This window comes from Anabas testudineus, chromosome 13 (assembly GCF_900324465.2).
Source record: "Anabas testudineus chromosome 13, fAnaTes1.2, whole genome shotgun sequence".
NCBI lineage: Eukaryota > Metazoa > Chordata > Actinopteri > Anabantiformes > Anabantidae > Anabas > Anabas testudineus.
The window spans coordinates 2,236,901-2,253,882 of record NC_046622.1 but is presented as its reverse complement, the minus strand read 5'-3'; the positions used below and the strand labels follow the sequence as shown (position 1 = coordinate 2,253,882).

At 39.1% G+C, this 16,982-nt stretch overlaps 1 protein-coding gene across 2 annotated transcripts in view; it reads right to left on the bottom strand.

Moving 5' to 3' along the window:
- Nucleotides 1-16,982, bottom strand: part of pak1 (p21 protein (Cdc42/Rac)-activated kinase 1) — a 53,424-nt gene that overhangs the window by 34,798 nt on the left and 1,644 nt on the right. The window contains exon 2 of one of the 2 annotated variants that reach the window (XM_026339086.1): nucleotides 4,399-4,460. The exons of the other annotated variant lie outside the window; for it this stretch is intronic. The gene's annotated coding sequence lies outside the window, so the exon portion shown is untranslated. The remainder of the gene's footprint in view (nucleotides 1-4,398; nucleotides 4,461-16,982) is intronic. 2 annotated transcript variants of the gene reach the window in all.

Here is a 16,982-nt window from a genome sequence, read left to right as displayed (position 1 = left end):
AATTAGTCAGTGTTGAGTCACTGTCTGTGTCTGATTGGCTGACAGACTGGAACCTGTTTCGGTTTTACTGGAAGCAGAAAAGGTGGACAGGAAAGTGCCAGGAAGAAAGGTGTGAAAGTCTCACATCTAGCAACCCTGGCAAAGGACTCAAAAATTAACAAGTGTCTGTACTTTGTTCTAATTTTGATTCCTAAATCAATAAAAACAGGGACAGAACGTGAACCTCCAATAGCGACTTGGACAGAAATGTTCCTAATGGACAGAAAGCAGAACGAAGACAGGAAAAGCTTTACAGTATCAACTAAACCTCGGTGACTGTGTGTCCGACATAGTAGGAAAGGTCTGAACCAGCATCTGGTAAAGGCTGAGTCACTGACTGTCGTTAACTGGCTGTCCAAAGGAGAGCTGGAAAATCCCGGGACAGAGGGATATAGGAGGAATATATAGATTCAGACAAACTTTCTTGGCCCTGATCCTGATCTGAATATGACTTCAAGAGTCCAATCCGATATTTCTATTTGATTTAATGTTGATTAAACATTGCAGTAACAGCTGTAGCCTTCTAATTGTGACACACCTTTTTCCTCACAACATATTTAATCCAAATCCTCAGATATCTGTCAAATATGTTAACTTAATAAGTTTACATTAGTGATATGTGAATAAAAGTTTAATTCAAGAACTCCACAGACTGACGTGATGTGATCCAGTAGAGAGAGGATGTCTCACTCTGTTGGGGTTTTTTAAGTACAGACACTCAAACCACCAAAAGGAGAATTTAAGTTTGACTTGTCAATACAGAACTATAGAGTTAAAAAAACACAAGAAAAAATAATTTAATTCTCTTTTTTAGAGCTGTCATTTTCTCTTACACTCGTACCTAGGATCAGTTATAGGAAGGAAGAAAGAGAACATTCAGAAAAAGATAAAGAAAGAAAAAAGGGAGAATAAAACTAGAAAGACCATGACAATGAAAGAGGAAAGACCTGTATAAAGCATTTAATGCAGTCCCAGGGAACAGTGCAGAACCTCTAAAGATATTATTAGGATTAATGCAACATAAAGACACTTACACATATCAAATTCCGTAACATGGATACACATAGTGCTCTATACTGTTCCATTACTGACATTAACATACACACACAACAGTTAGAAAAGCATTATGAGCCATAAACGTGATGGGTGCTGTACATTTTACAGCATACATATAATGAATAATATATTATTATATATTATTATTCAGTTTAATACCGAGCTGCAGCAGGATGGAGCCAAGTATAACAACCAATCAGTGGTTCGGTTCAGACCGAGGTTTTTGTTTTGTTTTTAGTTTTGGACCTCACAGTGCAGATGACCTACACTCAACTGTGGGTATGTCGCTGCTTCAGTTTTGGTTTCCCCCTATTATTTTCACGATATTCGATGTTTTGTCTCTTGTATCAGAGACACAACATCACAGAGACATCACAGACTAAATTCAAACACACGGTTTCTGTGCCAAAACAATGAGAATCCATAACAGGTGTTTCAGCTCTTTCTGCAATTACTATGAATGCTAATAATACGAAAACGAGTAATCCTCCTACTGAAAGACAGATGTGCAAACCAGCCAGAGAAAAGAGCCCCCATCTCGCTCACTCTTTGGTCTTTTTTCACATCATTTCCCTCATCACATCATCCCACACATGGTTTAATCTGTTTTGAAAGTTTTCTCCTTACAGCCATTTATCATGTGAATGTGTGTTTGTGTGACAAATTAAAAGAAAGTTTAAAGAAATGCTGAGTAAAAAGAGGAATCTGTCCAGTCAGAGAATGAAAAAAGAGCAGGATTAAAAACAGCAGGAGTGAGAGACTGAAAGAACATTGAATAGGAAAAGAGAGATCGAGGGAGAGAGGGGGGAAAAGGGACAAGTGGGGGCGAGAGGCAAACAAAGAGCGACGGATCAAAGAACAGAAAAAGCTGAGTAGCAACATGAGTCTCACCGTTCTCTAACTGAACCCCTTTCTCTCTCCACCAACACGTCTTTTTCTATCCCTCCATCAGTCTGTTCACATACGTCGTCTACTCAGAACAGAGATGACGGTTGTTGATTCACAGTCAGTATTAAGTAGTATTAACAGCCGGTGAATAAAGCCAGGAGAAAGAAACACCAAAATTATCTCAAACACAAAGTATTACCAAGTACACAACTGCAAATGCTGCATACACACATATGTGTATTTTATGTTTAGGCTCACACTTATTTTAGTGTCTATTAGTGTCTGTGTTATATAGTACTGTATGTTTTGTGTGTGTTCATTATGTGTAGGTGAGATGCTTATGTCTGTGTTTGTTCGTGTGTGTGCGTGATGTGAATCCTAGAAGGCTGGGTTGATCTCAGCCCAGCCCTGAAGACATAGGATGGCACACACAGACACACAATCCATTAGCTTCATGTTACACACACCTGCTAGCAGAGATAAACCTGTCCCATAGGTATCACACACACACAAAGCAAACACACACCAAACAACAACATAACAGCTTCCCCCCTGTGTGAGTCAGATTACGGATTTCTGGTATTTTTTGGCTCATGACTCAGGTGTCAGAGGGAACCCCCGACCTAAACAGCACCTTTCTGCCTCCTTCCAAAACACACTGACACGAAGACCAAGAACAACTTAAGTAGCACAGTAGAACTTAGACATCACACGTAGTGTCAGACAGACAAAAACTTTAAAGTTTTAAAACAGAATAATCACTTTGTCTGCTTCAGGTCGCCTGTGGACAGATACAGCACACATGGATCAAAACACTGATTGTTGCAAACGGTTGCAGAGGAACTTGTATGGAGTCCAACAAATCCAACAAATGTGAGCCCTCACCAGCTGCTGCAAGCCAGGTGAGACAGAGCAGTGTAGCAGCATCAAATTACAATTCTGCAAATTAACGTTAAGGATTGATTTATACATGAACGTGATGAAGACACTGGAATTTGTAGGTTTCTAAAAACACTGGATCATACATTGGCCACATTATCTATCAACAGATTCACAGTCATTTAATTTAACCAACCATAACTATTCTATCCTGTCAGCCACTCCTTCTGTAGGCCTACAAATGACAAATACTCCAACAATGTAGGAACACTCCCAACACATGACATACACAGCTCACTCACACACTCACATGCACGGACACATAAAAAATGCATGGCAAACCCCTCAGAGTCCCTGTCCTCACGAGCACAGTAACCCACCCAACACCCATCCCAACACAAAACCACACACAAAAACACAGGTGTGCTTGGGGGCAGGGTCTCCATCCCTGATCTACCAGCTGTCAGACTCCGCCCCTCCCCAGCTCATAAATAATTAAAGCTGCAATGCATGCTGGGAACCATCAGCCCATGAATGTAGAATCCCATTACAGCTGACTTACATAATGTGAAACCCTCTGGTTTCCCCTCAGTGAACACCGGTCACTGATGTGCTGCTGTGCGTTTCCTCTTAAATGTCCTTATTGTGACAGATGAGCTCATGAACATGGCTGCAGAGTAGCCTGCAACATCTTTCTATATGATGATGATTTATACATATCCCTAAGATGTTGAATAAAACACATGTAGCCTGTGTTTTGTCGTTTTTCAGTGTCGTATCAAACTGTTATTTGGCTTGAAAGACATTAAAGAAGTTGATTATATAAGAGCATAATAATGGAGAACCTCATTTGGTGAATGAGGTTCTATGATGCATTGAAGAATAAAGACAACAAATGTCTAATTGTACAACTATACTTCAGAATATAAAACTCCAAACACTCTTACTGAGGCTTGGACGTGACTGGGATGATGCTGTATTAGTAATAGTAATGGTACCCAGTATGTTACGGTAGGAACTCGTGTCATTTTTGATCATTTGACGAGGACAAATGCTCATGCTGTGTGTTTCTGTGACCCATCGGATTCTGTGATCTGCAGCGCTGCAGGGACCAGTTCACGTTCAGTTAACACATCAGAGATTTATTGAACCGATGTTCACCGAATGATAAGGCAGAAAGAAGATTATTTACTCTGTGTTGTTATGACTTGGGCAGCTGCAGCACAGTAAGGAGCGAAACAGTTCATATTTGATGTGGCACTTTTCAACTAACTACTTAAACAGGTTAAATACGGGATTCAAAATTATTCATGCTGAAGACGCAGATTCAGATACAATAAAATGCTTTTTAAAAAACATCACTAAAAATCGCTTATTCAAAACAATATCAAATTATTCTGTCAACCATCTCTACAACCAGCTGACTCACTATTACAATCAATATGGGTCTTGCTAAAACTGCTAAACTGCCCTAAGCAAGGCACAATACCTCCAGAACAGACTCCAAATTAACCTACTGGACAGAGTTGAGCCTACCTGTTAATGTCGTGTCTGCGTTGTTCCCTCACAGAAAGGAAGAGACAGAGTCAACCTGCAGCCTGCACAGGAGCAGAGCAACAACTGTTACTACACAATATACAGTCACAACAATAAGTGATGGTACTGTTTGAACCTGCACAATGTTCAGGAGGAAAAAGGCTCTGTCTCCTTTGTTCTTCAGCTTTGATTTCTGAACTTCACTTGTTCCCGCATCAGAGAACAGACCAACGTATATATGGTAATACAATGTTTTTTATGATTACAGGGGTTAGCAACGTCAGTACCAATTACACCAATCTCAGTTTGGGTTTTGGTTTTTGGACGAAGACATCCAAGAATAGATGGCTCATTAAAATTGTCAGGGGTCACAGCTAAAATAGATAAGGGTATCATCTGCAAAAAGATGGAAAGTCTTGTTATACTTTCTTAAAATATGTATCAGAGTTAGTGAACATCTGAAAAAATATAATTTCTGGTTTAATCAACATAATTCATCTAAACAAAAAGTTAATCAAAGTTCAGCCATGAAAACGTAAAACTCCACTGGCAACCACTGGATGTATCTTCACATCAACATGTTTTTTTCCAGTATGGCATAAAATGACCTAACTGTCCTGCACACATCCCTGTCATGAACCCCATTCAACACATCTGGAATTCAGTGCACATGAGACCAAGAACAAAAAAGGTAATATTCTGCCCTATTGTGATGGGGTGGTTTGGTGTAGGTGGAAACATTATCTGAAACCTCAACATGGATTTGTGTGGAAGAAGTCATATTAACAGATGCTGAAATAGAATATATTCACATTTCGGTGAAGAGGGCAGAGAGCATCTTTTTATTTATCTAACTTTCTGCCTTCTTATGTGTCATTCATACATATAGATTCAAAAAACATTTTCAGACCAGTGCCCCCACAGAGCTCAAAGATACAAAAAGTTGGACAAGTCTCAACTTTATGCAAATATTCACAGGTAAAGTGGAAATCTTGATTCCAGCAGAAGCTGAAGCAGAGGGCTATATATAATTACAAGCAAAATGGACTAACATCTTTTACAAGCCAATATGTGGATTTAGTGTTAGCAGATGGGGCCCACATGCCACCACACAAACAGCCTGAAGTCTCACAAGTGAGGAAGAAGCAGTTTGTGTGCATGGGGTGTGTTTGTGCTATCGGGGGTTCTGTACTAAACAAATGAAGGTTTGAGAACGAGGACAAACAGAAGGAGGAAGGTGAGAGTGTCAGCCCTGCAGCTGTCCACACATTCACACCTTACTGTGAGGAAACACACACACACGCGCACACACACACACACACACACACGGTGTGATGCCAACTGCCAGAAGGTTATGCACATGTATCCCTAGATTACGGCTTCTTAAGGTGTTGCTAAACTCTCATTACTACAGGCTAACGCCACATGCTGCCACCTGTGTGTGTTACCGTTTCACCTGTGTCACTCACACAGAGTCAAAGTGACAGTCACTAAGCTATAAGTGAGCTGCAGGTCTTAATCTGATGGGCTGATCTAGGATAATACAGAAGTCAGGTCAGGCCAGGTGAGAAGCTGCTGTATCCAGGTAAAAATAAGATAATAATATTTCAGACAAATGTGGTGTGGAGTGAGAAACTATATTCAGCTGAAGGTTTGATTCATATCACAGTTTCAGGGTACGTTCATCCAATGTTCTTCATCAAGAAGATGAGTTTGTCCCCGTTTTTAAGCATAAGACGAGATCTACTTAACAAATCTTTGACAATTCCTCATCGGGTCTGTTCACAAACTTTAGGAACTGCTAAGAATTATATAATAGCTCAACCACTTTACTATCAGCTGAAAGTCTGCACCTTCATGACTGCATACTGTATTTTAAATAAAACTCCAAAGCTCTAGTTGAATCTGAATCTGCATTAAGACGCTGTTTCAATGCTGCAAGGAGGAGTTACAGTTTCCTTCCCACTTCTCATCCTTATGCATAAGTCATAAGTGTTGCCTAGTGCTCACACACAGTTTCCACCACTTGTGCAGGTTCTCTTCTCTCTGAGTAAAAGGCCAAGAGCATCAAGCTAACCTTGGATAACACAGTGCAAGTTTGTTTACTTCAGGAGCTGCAGAGAAAGTAACCAGGAGCGCAGCACAAACTGAAAGCACTAAGAGATTACAGTGTGCACATATTTTATTTACTTCATTATTGTATATGAAGAGTAGAAGAAGAAGTACTGAGGACCGACTGAATAACAGATTGAGTTTGAGAGTAAAGCATGTACTTGCTGTTTGCCAACGTGTACGTGAAGCTAATGACGGCTTCATTGTTCACATTCTTCTATGGGTGACAAGAGCCTAATCATCTAACCAATAGAATTTCTTCCTGTGAATTTCCACCTTTGCACAATAATAATAGCACCCACTCCAACAGAGATTACTGCTGAGATACCAACTAAGAAAACAGCAATAATATAAATGATATGCTGTAAAGAGAATATCTTTGTGTTTGGACACTTGGTTTGAGAAAACAAGACCTTGGACTGTAGGAAGGTGTGATGATCATTTTATTTCTACCACATCATAGACTAAACAAGATATTGATAATGAGAACTATAAAGAATATTTATCTAACTGATGTTCAGAGCAATTAACTTTTCAACTTCCACTCCTGTGTATTACACAAGACACAACTCTTCATGTATCAAACTAAATCAATAAATATTTAACTTGGAACTGATTTAATCATTAATCATTCTTAATAAGTTTATTATTCACTATGAAACACATTTGTAGTTATTTTGAGTTTGTCTTAAGGCGTGTATTCACCTTCATTGTAATAATACAGTATTACTATTAGGTTTAGCTCCAAATTAGCTTTGCAGTTCAAGTCAAAACATAGGCATCAACAATAACAAGATGAAGATCAGCCAGAAAATCCAATGCGTTGCTCTTTAAAGCAGCTTTGTTAGCCCACCGACTGCCTGTCTGTCTTATCTACGAAATGAAACACACATACAACAAGTCAATGTACTTGTGTGTGAAATGTACTTGGCAGACGAATGTGAAAGCAATTGTATTTCATTGCTGCAAGCCTAATTCTTCCTGCTGAGCATGCCGATATGTGATGAATGCTGACAGGCAGCTGGAGAAGACGCACACAGAAATTCATGCTGTATTCTGAAGACAAAAAAATTCAACCATCAGTAGCCTTTAATAATTTAAGATAATAGGCTCACACTAAGAAGCTGCAATGAAATAATGTTTTCATTTGCAATGAATTTCTCAATTATTATGACCATTCATTAGCAATTGCCAGTTTCCCACAGTCCATGTTTATGTAACATTGGTTTTAAGAGTTCAAAATCAAGAGATATTTCGAGGGAATCAGAAGGGAATAAGAAAATATTCACATATTAGAAGTCAGAGCCAGGGAATTTTTGTTTATAACAACTATTAATCGGCTACAAAATATATATTTTCTGTTGATTGACTAATTATTACAGTTGTAATTTTTGGAAGACACCAGAAAATTGTTTTATCAATAGTAAGAGTCAACTAAGTTTTATGAAATTGCAACATGTTTTTTCTCTTTATAACAGTAACTAATCCTTTATTGTGCTATGAGAGAGTGCAAGTAGAGGGCAAGCTGCCACGCTTGACTGGCCGTATTTAAAATTTGGAGTGTGTTAGCGAAAGAGGAGGGTGTTGTTCCTGTCTTCCTGTTGAAACCGAGGTGAGAACACAGCATGAAGCATCCCCCAGAGAGAAAGGACAAGATAGGCGAGAGATGGAGAAAATGAGAGACATGGATCTTGGTAAAGCTGAGGAAGCAAAAAAAAAAAAAAAAAACTGAGGCGAGGCTGAGACACAGACTCCAGAAACAAATCTGACAAAATCTTATTGAATTTTAGAAACAATAAGACAAATGACATAAAAGGAGACAGACTAAGACCTATTTGTTTATGCAGCAATATAATACAGATTTAAAGCTGGGTAGTTGACATTTGCTGTTTTTTTACAGGGGATCTGTTTAAAATGTGTGAGATAGTAAAGGTAGAGTCATTCTGACGTTAGATGAAGAGAATCAGGAGATAGGCGGCACAGCTCCAAATCCTCAGCAACTTAATTTCTAAAGATGACACTTTAAATCACAAATTTGGCACAGAACAGTTTAATATGTGTGATGAAGCCCTCATATGATTAAGTTTTATTTCATTTGGGATTTATTTTACTTTAATTTCAAGATGAAGACTTATAAAGTCTGGCAAACATAACAGAGAGAAGAAAACATAGCTAGCAGAAACACACTTCCTCTGTTTGACAGTGAGAGAGATGGAGAGATATTTATAGATAATAGTATTATCGTTGCTTCACTGGTTACATCAGATAGACTGGAGAAGAGGCGTGAACAAGGGACAGAGGAGCAGAAGAATGGAGTTAAAAGAGACAGAAGAGGAGGACAACAAACATAAGGACGTGAAGGACAGAGAGGAAGAAGAGACTGATCAAAAAGGAAGCAGGAAAAGGAGTAGAAGTAAAGAAAAAATGAGTGATGATGACCGGGAAGAGGATTAAAGAAAGAAGAAAAGGATCAAGAAGAAGGTAGAAAGGGAAGACATTAGGAAAGGAAGGAGAAGAGGTGGGACAGGAAAGAAGAGAAATCAAGGACATGAGCAAACCATACAGTATCCATCATGCTACCTTGGGAGATTTGGAAGTGTTTTGGAGTTAATGCGTCTGCATCTGTTATCTGTAAAAATGATCTCATGATGTTGGCATTTGAAAATACCATGGTAGGTGATTACACTGTTACGCTCCTTTTTCAAGCTGAGAAAGCACAGAGAGAAACACTGACTGACACTGACTCAGAATTTTTACGTTTTCACTGCAGAGCCTTACCCAGATGCACACTCATTCACCATCGTGTGGTGTTGTTATTGCTGTTATGGATTAATTTGCTGATTATTTGGTCCATAAAATGTCAGAAAATGTGTCTCTATGTGTTGCCTTCAAGTTGCTCAGTGTGTCAATGTGTTAATCTAACAATGATACAAAATAGAGAAGCAACAAACCATCACAAGCCAGTAAAAATGAAGCAATGCAATGTTTAAATTTGCTAAAAATAAGTTCTGCAAATGTTTATAATGCTAAAAATAGATTCACCAAGACAGGCCTCAATGATGTATAGTATATCATATAATAAATCTATCACACTGAATGCCAAAATGTTCCATTTCTGTCAAATAAGTCAATGTTTTTCTCTTTTTAATTGTGATAAAAACATGAGTCAAAGGCAACATGAGTGAAAAAAAGTGTTCAGAGGCATGTTAAAAAAAAACACGGTTACACCTACAGTCTGCTCTGTCCCTGAATGCAACACACTGGGCCTGCATGTGACAGACAGCTCACATGACGCCTTCTATATGAACACAAACTTACTTTCTTAACTTCAAGCCTTCACACAAATCAAGCGATAGGTACCTTTTACCTTTACACTCCTAATAGTCAGGTATCACTTTACAGGCAGGTTGTCTAGGAGGGTGGTGGCCACACAAAACGCAGAGGCCAAAGTTCACATCCTGAGACCTATCTGTGGTCAAGGCAACAAAAACACTTGTGTTAAAGCTACAATACACTCATGCCAGTGGTAGCATTAAACTAGAAATTAATTAGATTTATCGTTTTTAAATTAAACCAAATAAAAAAGCTGTCCAAGTCAAGCTTAGCAGTGATTAGATGGTAATTTATTCTTCTTTGAATTGATTAGGAGGGTGAGCCACGCTTAAAAACCTTTAGAAGTGAAAGTCTCTGTACCTCCTGTCAAGCTGTTTAACGTGTTTGCGTCACAGGAGGCTCTGAAAGCACTTCTCCACATTAAGATATATCTTCGTAAATATTTCTGATATTAAAAAAAGAAAAGTTAAAGTTACATACTGTATCTTTAACTTTCAGCAAAGACTTTAAAAACTCTTTAAGGACAGAGGATAGCTGAGTGAGGCTGTGCTCTTTTTGAATCAGTCCATCTCAGCAGGGGGCACATGACTCCAGCCAGGCCTCATTCACAATGAAAGGCAGTTGTCGTCATACTGATGTGATCATTTCCCTGCAGATATACACCGTCCAACAAAAACCAACTACAGTATGGAAGTATGTCATGATGTAATCCACAGTCACAGACACAAGTATCTCTGTGGATGTCAGGCTGCAGGGTGTGAATGTAATACTTCAGCACTAAAACATTCACCAAGTGCGCGCGTGCAAACACACAGACACAGACACACACAGACACACACAGACACACAGCCTGGAAGGTGTGGATGGTCCCAAAGAGTGGGTGGTTCCTACACCATATGGTAACACACACACACACACACACACACACACACACACACACACACAACACACATACACAACACACACACACAACACACACACAACACACACACACACACACACACACAACACACATACACAACACACACACACAACACACACACACACACACACACACACACACGTGATGTCAGCCCTCATGAAGCTGAGACTTGGTCTTGGCCATATCTTCACCATCAACAGCCTTTGCTGATATTTTCCTGTTCAGATTATTTTTGTCTGTTTGCCTGTTGTTGGGTTATTCAGACATAGAAATCTAATTCCAATTATTTCTTTATTACTTCTACTAAGTATTTACTGTTGCATACTTACTAATATACTACGTAATTATAATACAGGTTGAATTCCAATATTTCTCTACTCTACTCTACTGTGTTGTGTCCACCTCAGACTGACAGTGTTGAAGCTCTGCTCTGAGATACAACAGCTGCACTTTACTTACATATGCATATTTGCACTGGCACTGCAGGAAAAATACACATCTGCAAGCTCAGATGCTATTAAACCTTTTTTCCTCAACTTACTGTCACTGAAAGAGCTGTGTTCAGAACATTCAAATAGCAGCTTCATGTTTTTTGCTCACCATCATTTTCTGTGGTTAGTGTAACAAACTGCAGGGTGGAGGCAGCTCATATCATGTCACTGTTTAGTAAAATGATCTTATACAGCTGTAGAAGTATTTGGAACATAAGACATGAGGGAAATAAGAAAATACTGGAATACTTGAATTTGAAAACATCATCCTCACACGCAGATGTAGTGATATGACAAATTAATTTAGCTAAAAAACAAAACAATATATTGACTAATAATAAAAGTAGTTGCAGCACTATAAATGACAATTTTGTTGTTTGCCGTTTGTTTCTGAGCTGTTTATAAAATGTGTCTTGAAACAAGCCTCTGACTTCAAGCAAACTTGAAGTACCACAGACGGTAGCAGCTTCAGACAGATCAGTGGTGACAGAAAACTCATGTCATTACACCAATGTTGCTTGAATGAAGCACCACCTGTAAAAGCTTCTTCTTCTCATGTGTGGTTTAATGAAACTGAACTGGAGTAGTGCTAGCTAAGTGGAATATTTTAATTCTCTCTCTGGGTGAGATCATAATTACACACATTAACAGTATTAGGACTATGTGATCCTAAACTATACAATTAACAACTTAGTGATGCATCATCACCCTTTTCGTCTGCCGCCACATCAATGAAGTAGATAAAATACTTCAAGAAAAAAAAAATCACAGCTTTCATCTGGATTCAGCCAGTCAGGCTGTTTCATGGAGAGAGGAGGGGAGTGTATGTCGGGGTTCGTCTAGACGCCATGCTCAGCAGCCCGAGCAGCCTTCCAGGCAGACAGACTATCCATTATTCAGCTGCTGGCAGGCTTCTGGCTGCTCCACAGCCAATATTACCATTTATGTTGGTACTGAGTGCATGTCTACACTGCTAAGAAAATACAAAGGAAATACACTTATTGGCTCTCTTGTAGTAAAACTGATTAAAAGAGGGATCCTGGGGTACGGTGTCAAGATGAAGCTATGGTCAGCAGCCAGCCAGTGTACGCGGTTTAGCTTAAAAGTGAGGATTTGGGAGATGGCTAGCCTCCCTCTTTGAAATTCAAAATCCACATACTGGCAAAAAAATATAAACATGCTTGCATGTAGTGAATTTCATCTTTCCTTCAAAGACACTGTCCGACTGCTGCAAATGAGAGGTCATTCCTTTATGCCATTTTTGTTTTGGTGGGGATTAAACTGCCATTCCTTACAAACTGAATAAAATTGAACTCTTCGAGGACCAGACTGGATTGCTTTTATCTCTGTCCGAGGATTCGGAAAATACTTTCAAAATTTGGGTTAAACTGTCAACAAGTTTTATGAGGGATCTAGATCCAGTCAACACTGTGACTTAAAAGTATGTAATACAGGAGAGTCACAAGCTGGCACTGTTTCAGTACCAGGTGTAGAAGCTTCCTGGGAATGAGTCAGAACCAGGTTAGTAGCTTCTCCTCGTCTTAAGTCTTTAGCTCTGTGTCAATTTTGTGGCTGCATCCCTTGAAGGACATGATAGATAGGGCAGCAGAAGCTTAGGTGGTAGAGCAGTCGTCTACAAACCCAAGGGGATCAATAAAGTATATCATCATCATCATCATGTGAAGGCACTGGTGCACAAAGAATCTTGGGATGGCTTTGAATGCGAAGGATTCCACTGGATCCTTAGTTGCCCAGAGAAAGAAGGCCGCCTTTCCTATCTCCATTTAAGAGCCTTCGAAATGGGACAGCCTTGTCGGGACACTGATGCAATCAGTCTACAAAGATTAGATTCTGGTCCAAGATGCAATGGATCTGTTCAGTTGTATATACACTCTACAACATGACAACAAGCCTAAGCATCGAGCTAGCATCATAAAAACTAATGTTCACAGACTAGTGCTGTACACAGATGAGAATTTAGAAGCTAAAGACCCAGATATTTCTCATAGGAGTTGGTAAAGACTGGATTAGATTAACACCACTATAAATAAATGCTAATATTGTGTTAGTGTGTAAATAACTACTTGATAACAAGTGTGCCATAGTAAACTCACTTAAACTTGATATTAATGTGATATCAATGTTGTGTTTACTGATTTTTTTAACTGTCTCCAAGTGCCCAAAAAGTGTCAAACTGATTTTTTCCCAGTTCAGTTAGAAACCAGAGAATAAAATAGATGACTGAAATAAGATAGGCATTAAGTTAATTATATATATATTTGTGTGTGTATGTGCGTGTATATCTTTCATTGTGAATTTTTAACCATTTGACTGAGGACATTTTAGCCAGTCCTCACAATCAGAAGAGTGTTTAAAGAGCAATTCTGATACAGAGTAGATTAACCTGGCCTAGGCATCAGTGGGGGGCTAGGGAATCGAAGGGGATTAATAACTCATCAAATATCACTATTGTAGGTCAGGAGGTCTAATTCACTCAAAGTCCAAACAAACAGTGACAGGATTATAAATACCTTCAATGACAGGTGGAACAGAGCCAAAAGGAAAACAAGAACATTTACATGATAACACTTCTTCTCTCCTGAAGTAGTCAAGCCCAAAGCCACAGGAGCCAAATAGGTCATTATCTCCTCCCAGCCTTCTTCTCCATCTCTCTCCCTCCCGTGCTGTCGAGCATGGAGAAGAGGCCTCACGCTTCACATGGGGAAATAAAAGACTCCTTTAGCCACACCTAGGTCTCCATGGCAACCACAGTGCTGCCACTGCCCTTAAACCATAACCCAGTCTATGGGTTGAACTCAGCTGCTGCTCAGCCAAAGCAGGAAGTTTATTTCACTTTTCAGGTAGTTTCCTTCAGCTATAACTGGGTTTAATAAACAAGGACAACTTGATTAGAGTTGACACTCTTATATCAAGCTAAACCTTAAAGATGTCCACAGTCTGTCTGCATTATTAACATGCACGAATGATATTTAGCCAGATCATCATGCTCATCTGATGTGACCGGACATTAGATCTGTCTATTAAAAGTAGACATTCTTCCCTGTCACTGTCTCATTTGAGGGTTGATGTTCTCCTGAATTGTTTCAATTCAGACTCGCAAGCTACAACAAATTCACATTGTAAGACTGCATGTTGTCATTTTTCCTGAAAGTGCACACTTAGGTCGGGACAGACTGGAAGCAGCACCAGATACAATCAAACTCATATCTAATTCGCTTTTTAATTTACTACACTTCACACATCACAGTAGAAGAGCTCAGGAAAAGCATAATTACTTGTTTTCCCATCTATCAGTGTTTTAATGTGATGGCTGGAAAGCAGGCATGGGAAGAGCATTTTAGATTGTACCCAGCTTAATGTAGGTGTAATCTTAAGCTGTTTTGAGACATACCCTGAACTTCCCTAGACATTACCCAGAGTAGCTGTAAGTGAAACTCAACTGTCTGAGTCAGTCAGCCAAGAAACTAAATGGACATTACACTGCCAGCTCCCTAGGACAAAGTCCTAGTAATGTCCGACTGAGCCTATGTTTGAACAGAACGTAATTGTCCAGAGTATTCACAGCAAGCAAGTGGGCGTTTACTTATTATATGTTGATCTACTCAGAACAACACCTGAAAGTATGGGAAGTATTTCCCATGCTTTACAAGAAGCAAACTGTGATTTCTGCAGTTAGCTTCTTGTAACATATTGTGCCTCTTGCATGTTCTACATAGGCACCATTGCGCGCATGACTAAAGCCAAATGGACTATTTACCCAAGTAAGAACATGTCTGACATGAACAATGTCCTGCATGTATGCAAGAAAAACTCCAGATAATGTCTGCACTGATTCTCCAGAAACTCTCCAGAGTTCACATGTGAGAACAGCTTTAAAGTAGAGCTGGTGCCTGCAGATGTACATGGTATGGGTTTGTATATTATAATATTAATATCAATATTACTACGTTTTATATATATAATTATAATATCAGTGTTACAAGCTCATTTAAAAGCTTCTTGAAAGCAAATTTATGGGGTGGGCAGTGCACTAGTAGCGCAATGGTTTGTGCCCATTCCACATAACAGCAACATGACTGGAGTGCAGCTGGGGAGCTTTGTGGGATGTCACACCCTCTCTCCATATGTTTCCTGCCAATCACATAAGGTCCAAAATAGCAAAAATAAAAATCATCTTAATAAAATATATGGGGTGCAACTAATAATCATTTCCTCTGTTAAACTTAATATTCGTTTCTGGATCAATTGCTTGATCGTTTTTGGTTGAAAGATGACAAACAATTATAGAAATAGTCACAAATTAATTTACATCATTTAATTTCAATATTGACCTAAATTAAATTGACCTTTATATCTTCAATAACTATCTTGACATTCATCTTTAGTAGTATAATAAAACCCTGAATAAAACTAATAAACAGAACCACCAACACTTTTAATCAGCTTACACACTTGCAGCTTTTCATTATCCAGGAAACTGGTCAATCAGATGAAACTCTTTACAACAGGGAGCAAAGGGCAACATCAGCACAATTCAGCTTGAGAAAGGCAATACTGCATACACCCACAGAAACACAGAAAGACGGAGAAATGTCTGTATTTCAGCTCTGTCAGAAATAAGGCAGAGTTTGAAGTTTCAGTGGGCAGTAATGAGAAGGGAACTAACTCCTAACGCTGATGAAAATGCCAAATGAGGGTTAGAGCACCCTTGTCTGCAATCAATAAGATCCAGTGGATATACATGCTGTCTTTCCTGCCAAAGCCACTAAACCCTCAAGAATCTACTGGCACATTCAGTAAATACTGACTGATCTCCAGGATGAAGAGATGTGCAGTGATTTCTGCTGAACCCTGTGGAAATAAAAGCTGTAGTGCATTTCAGACAGATTCTTGTACATGAGCCCTAGGAAACTACAGCAACGTTCAACATAATTAAAGAGAGGGCAGGTGATGGGAACCTGCAGAACAGCACAATGATATGATGGTAGAGTCACTGCTGAGTATGGCAGATGTAGGTACCAATAGAGGATTATGAAACAAATATTACGCAGTAGTAATTAAAAGCTATATTTTTAATTGTGACTTTTTAGTTCAATATTAATCTGATATAGATTTGTGAAATCCCAAACTAAATCTGTGCATGTGTCTCTCCTGCAGTGATTGCTGGTTGTGAGTGCTTTAGTTAAATGTCTACTTTGTGGAAATCTAATTAATGCAAGGTGATTATTGGAAAGTATCGTAGATGACAACTGGCTTTAACCACCATGAGTCACTACAGTCCTGTAAACTGTGCTGTGAGTAATTCATGAAAGAGAACTGGATCCCAGAATCAAAGATTGTGACCAGTCATGTGGATGAAAACCAGAAATGTTTTTGAAACGACTGCGTCTGCTTCCAGGCTGTGTGGCCCACTGAACATTTACATTAGATTTGTCCCCACTGGCCTCACAGACATTTTGAAGCTACTGTGGAAATAAAACTAATTTTCTAGACTCTAAAAAAGTTTGATTCCCTCTTTTCTAGTCCCTCTCAAATTTAAAACTGACCTTGTTTGTGTTCTCAGCAGCTTTACAGACGTCTCTTATCACAGTACTGATCTCCAACCAACACAGATTAGGTGTTAGTGCTGGTACAGTGTTGTTTTCAATTGTGAACTTTTAGAGTTCAGGTTTCCTAGAGAGCCACATCATGAAGTCCTTATGTAC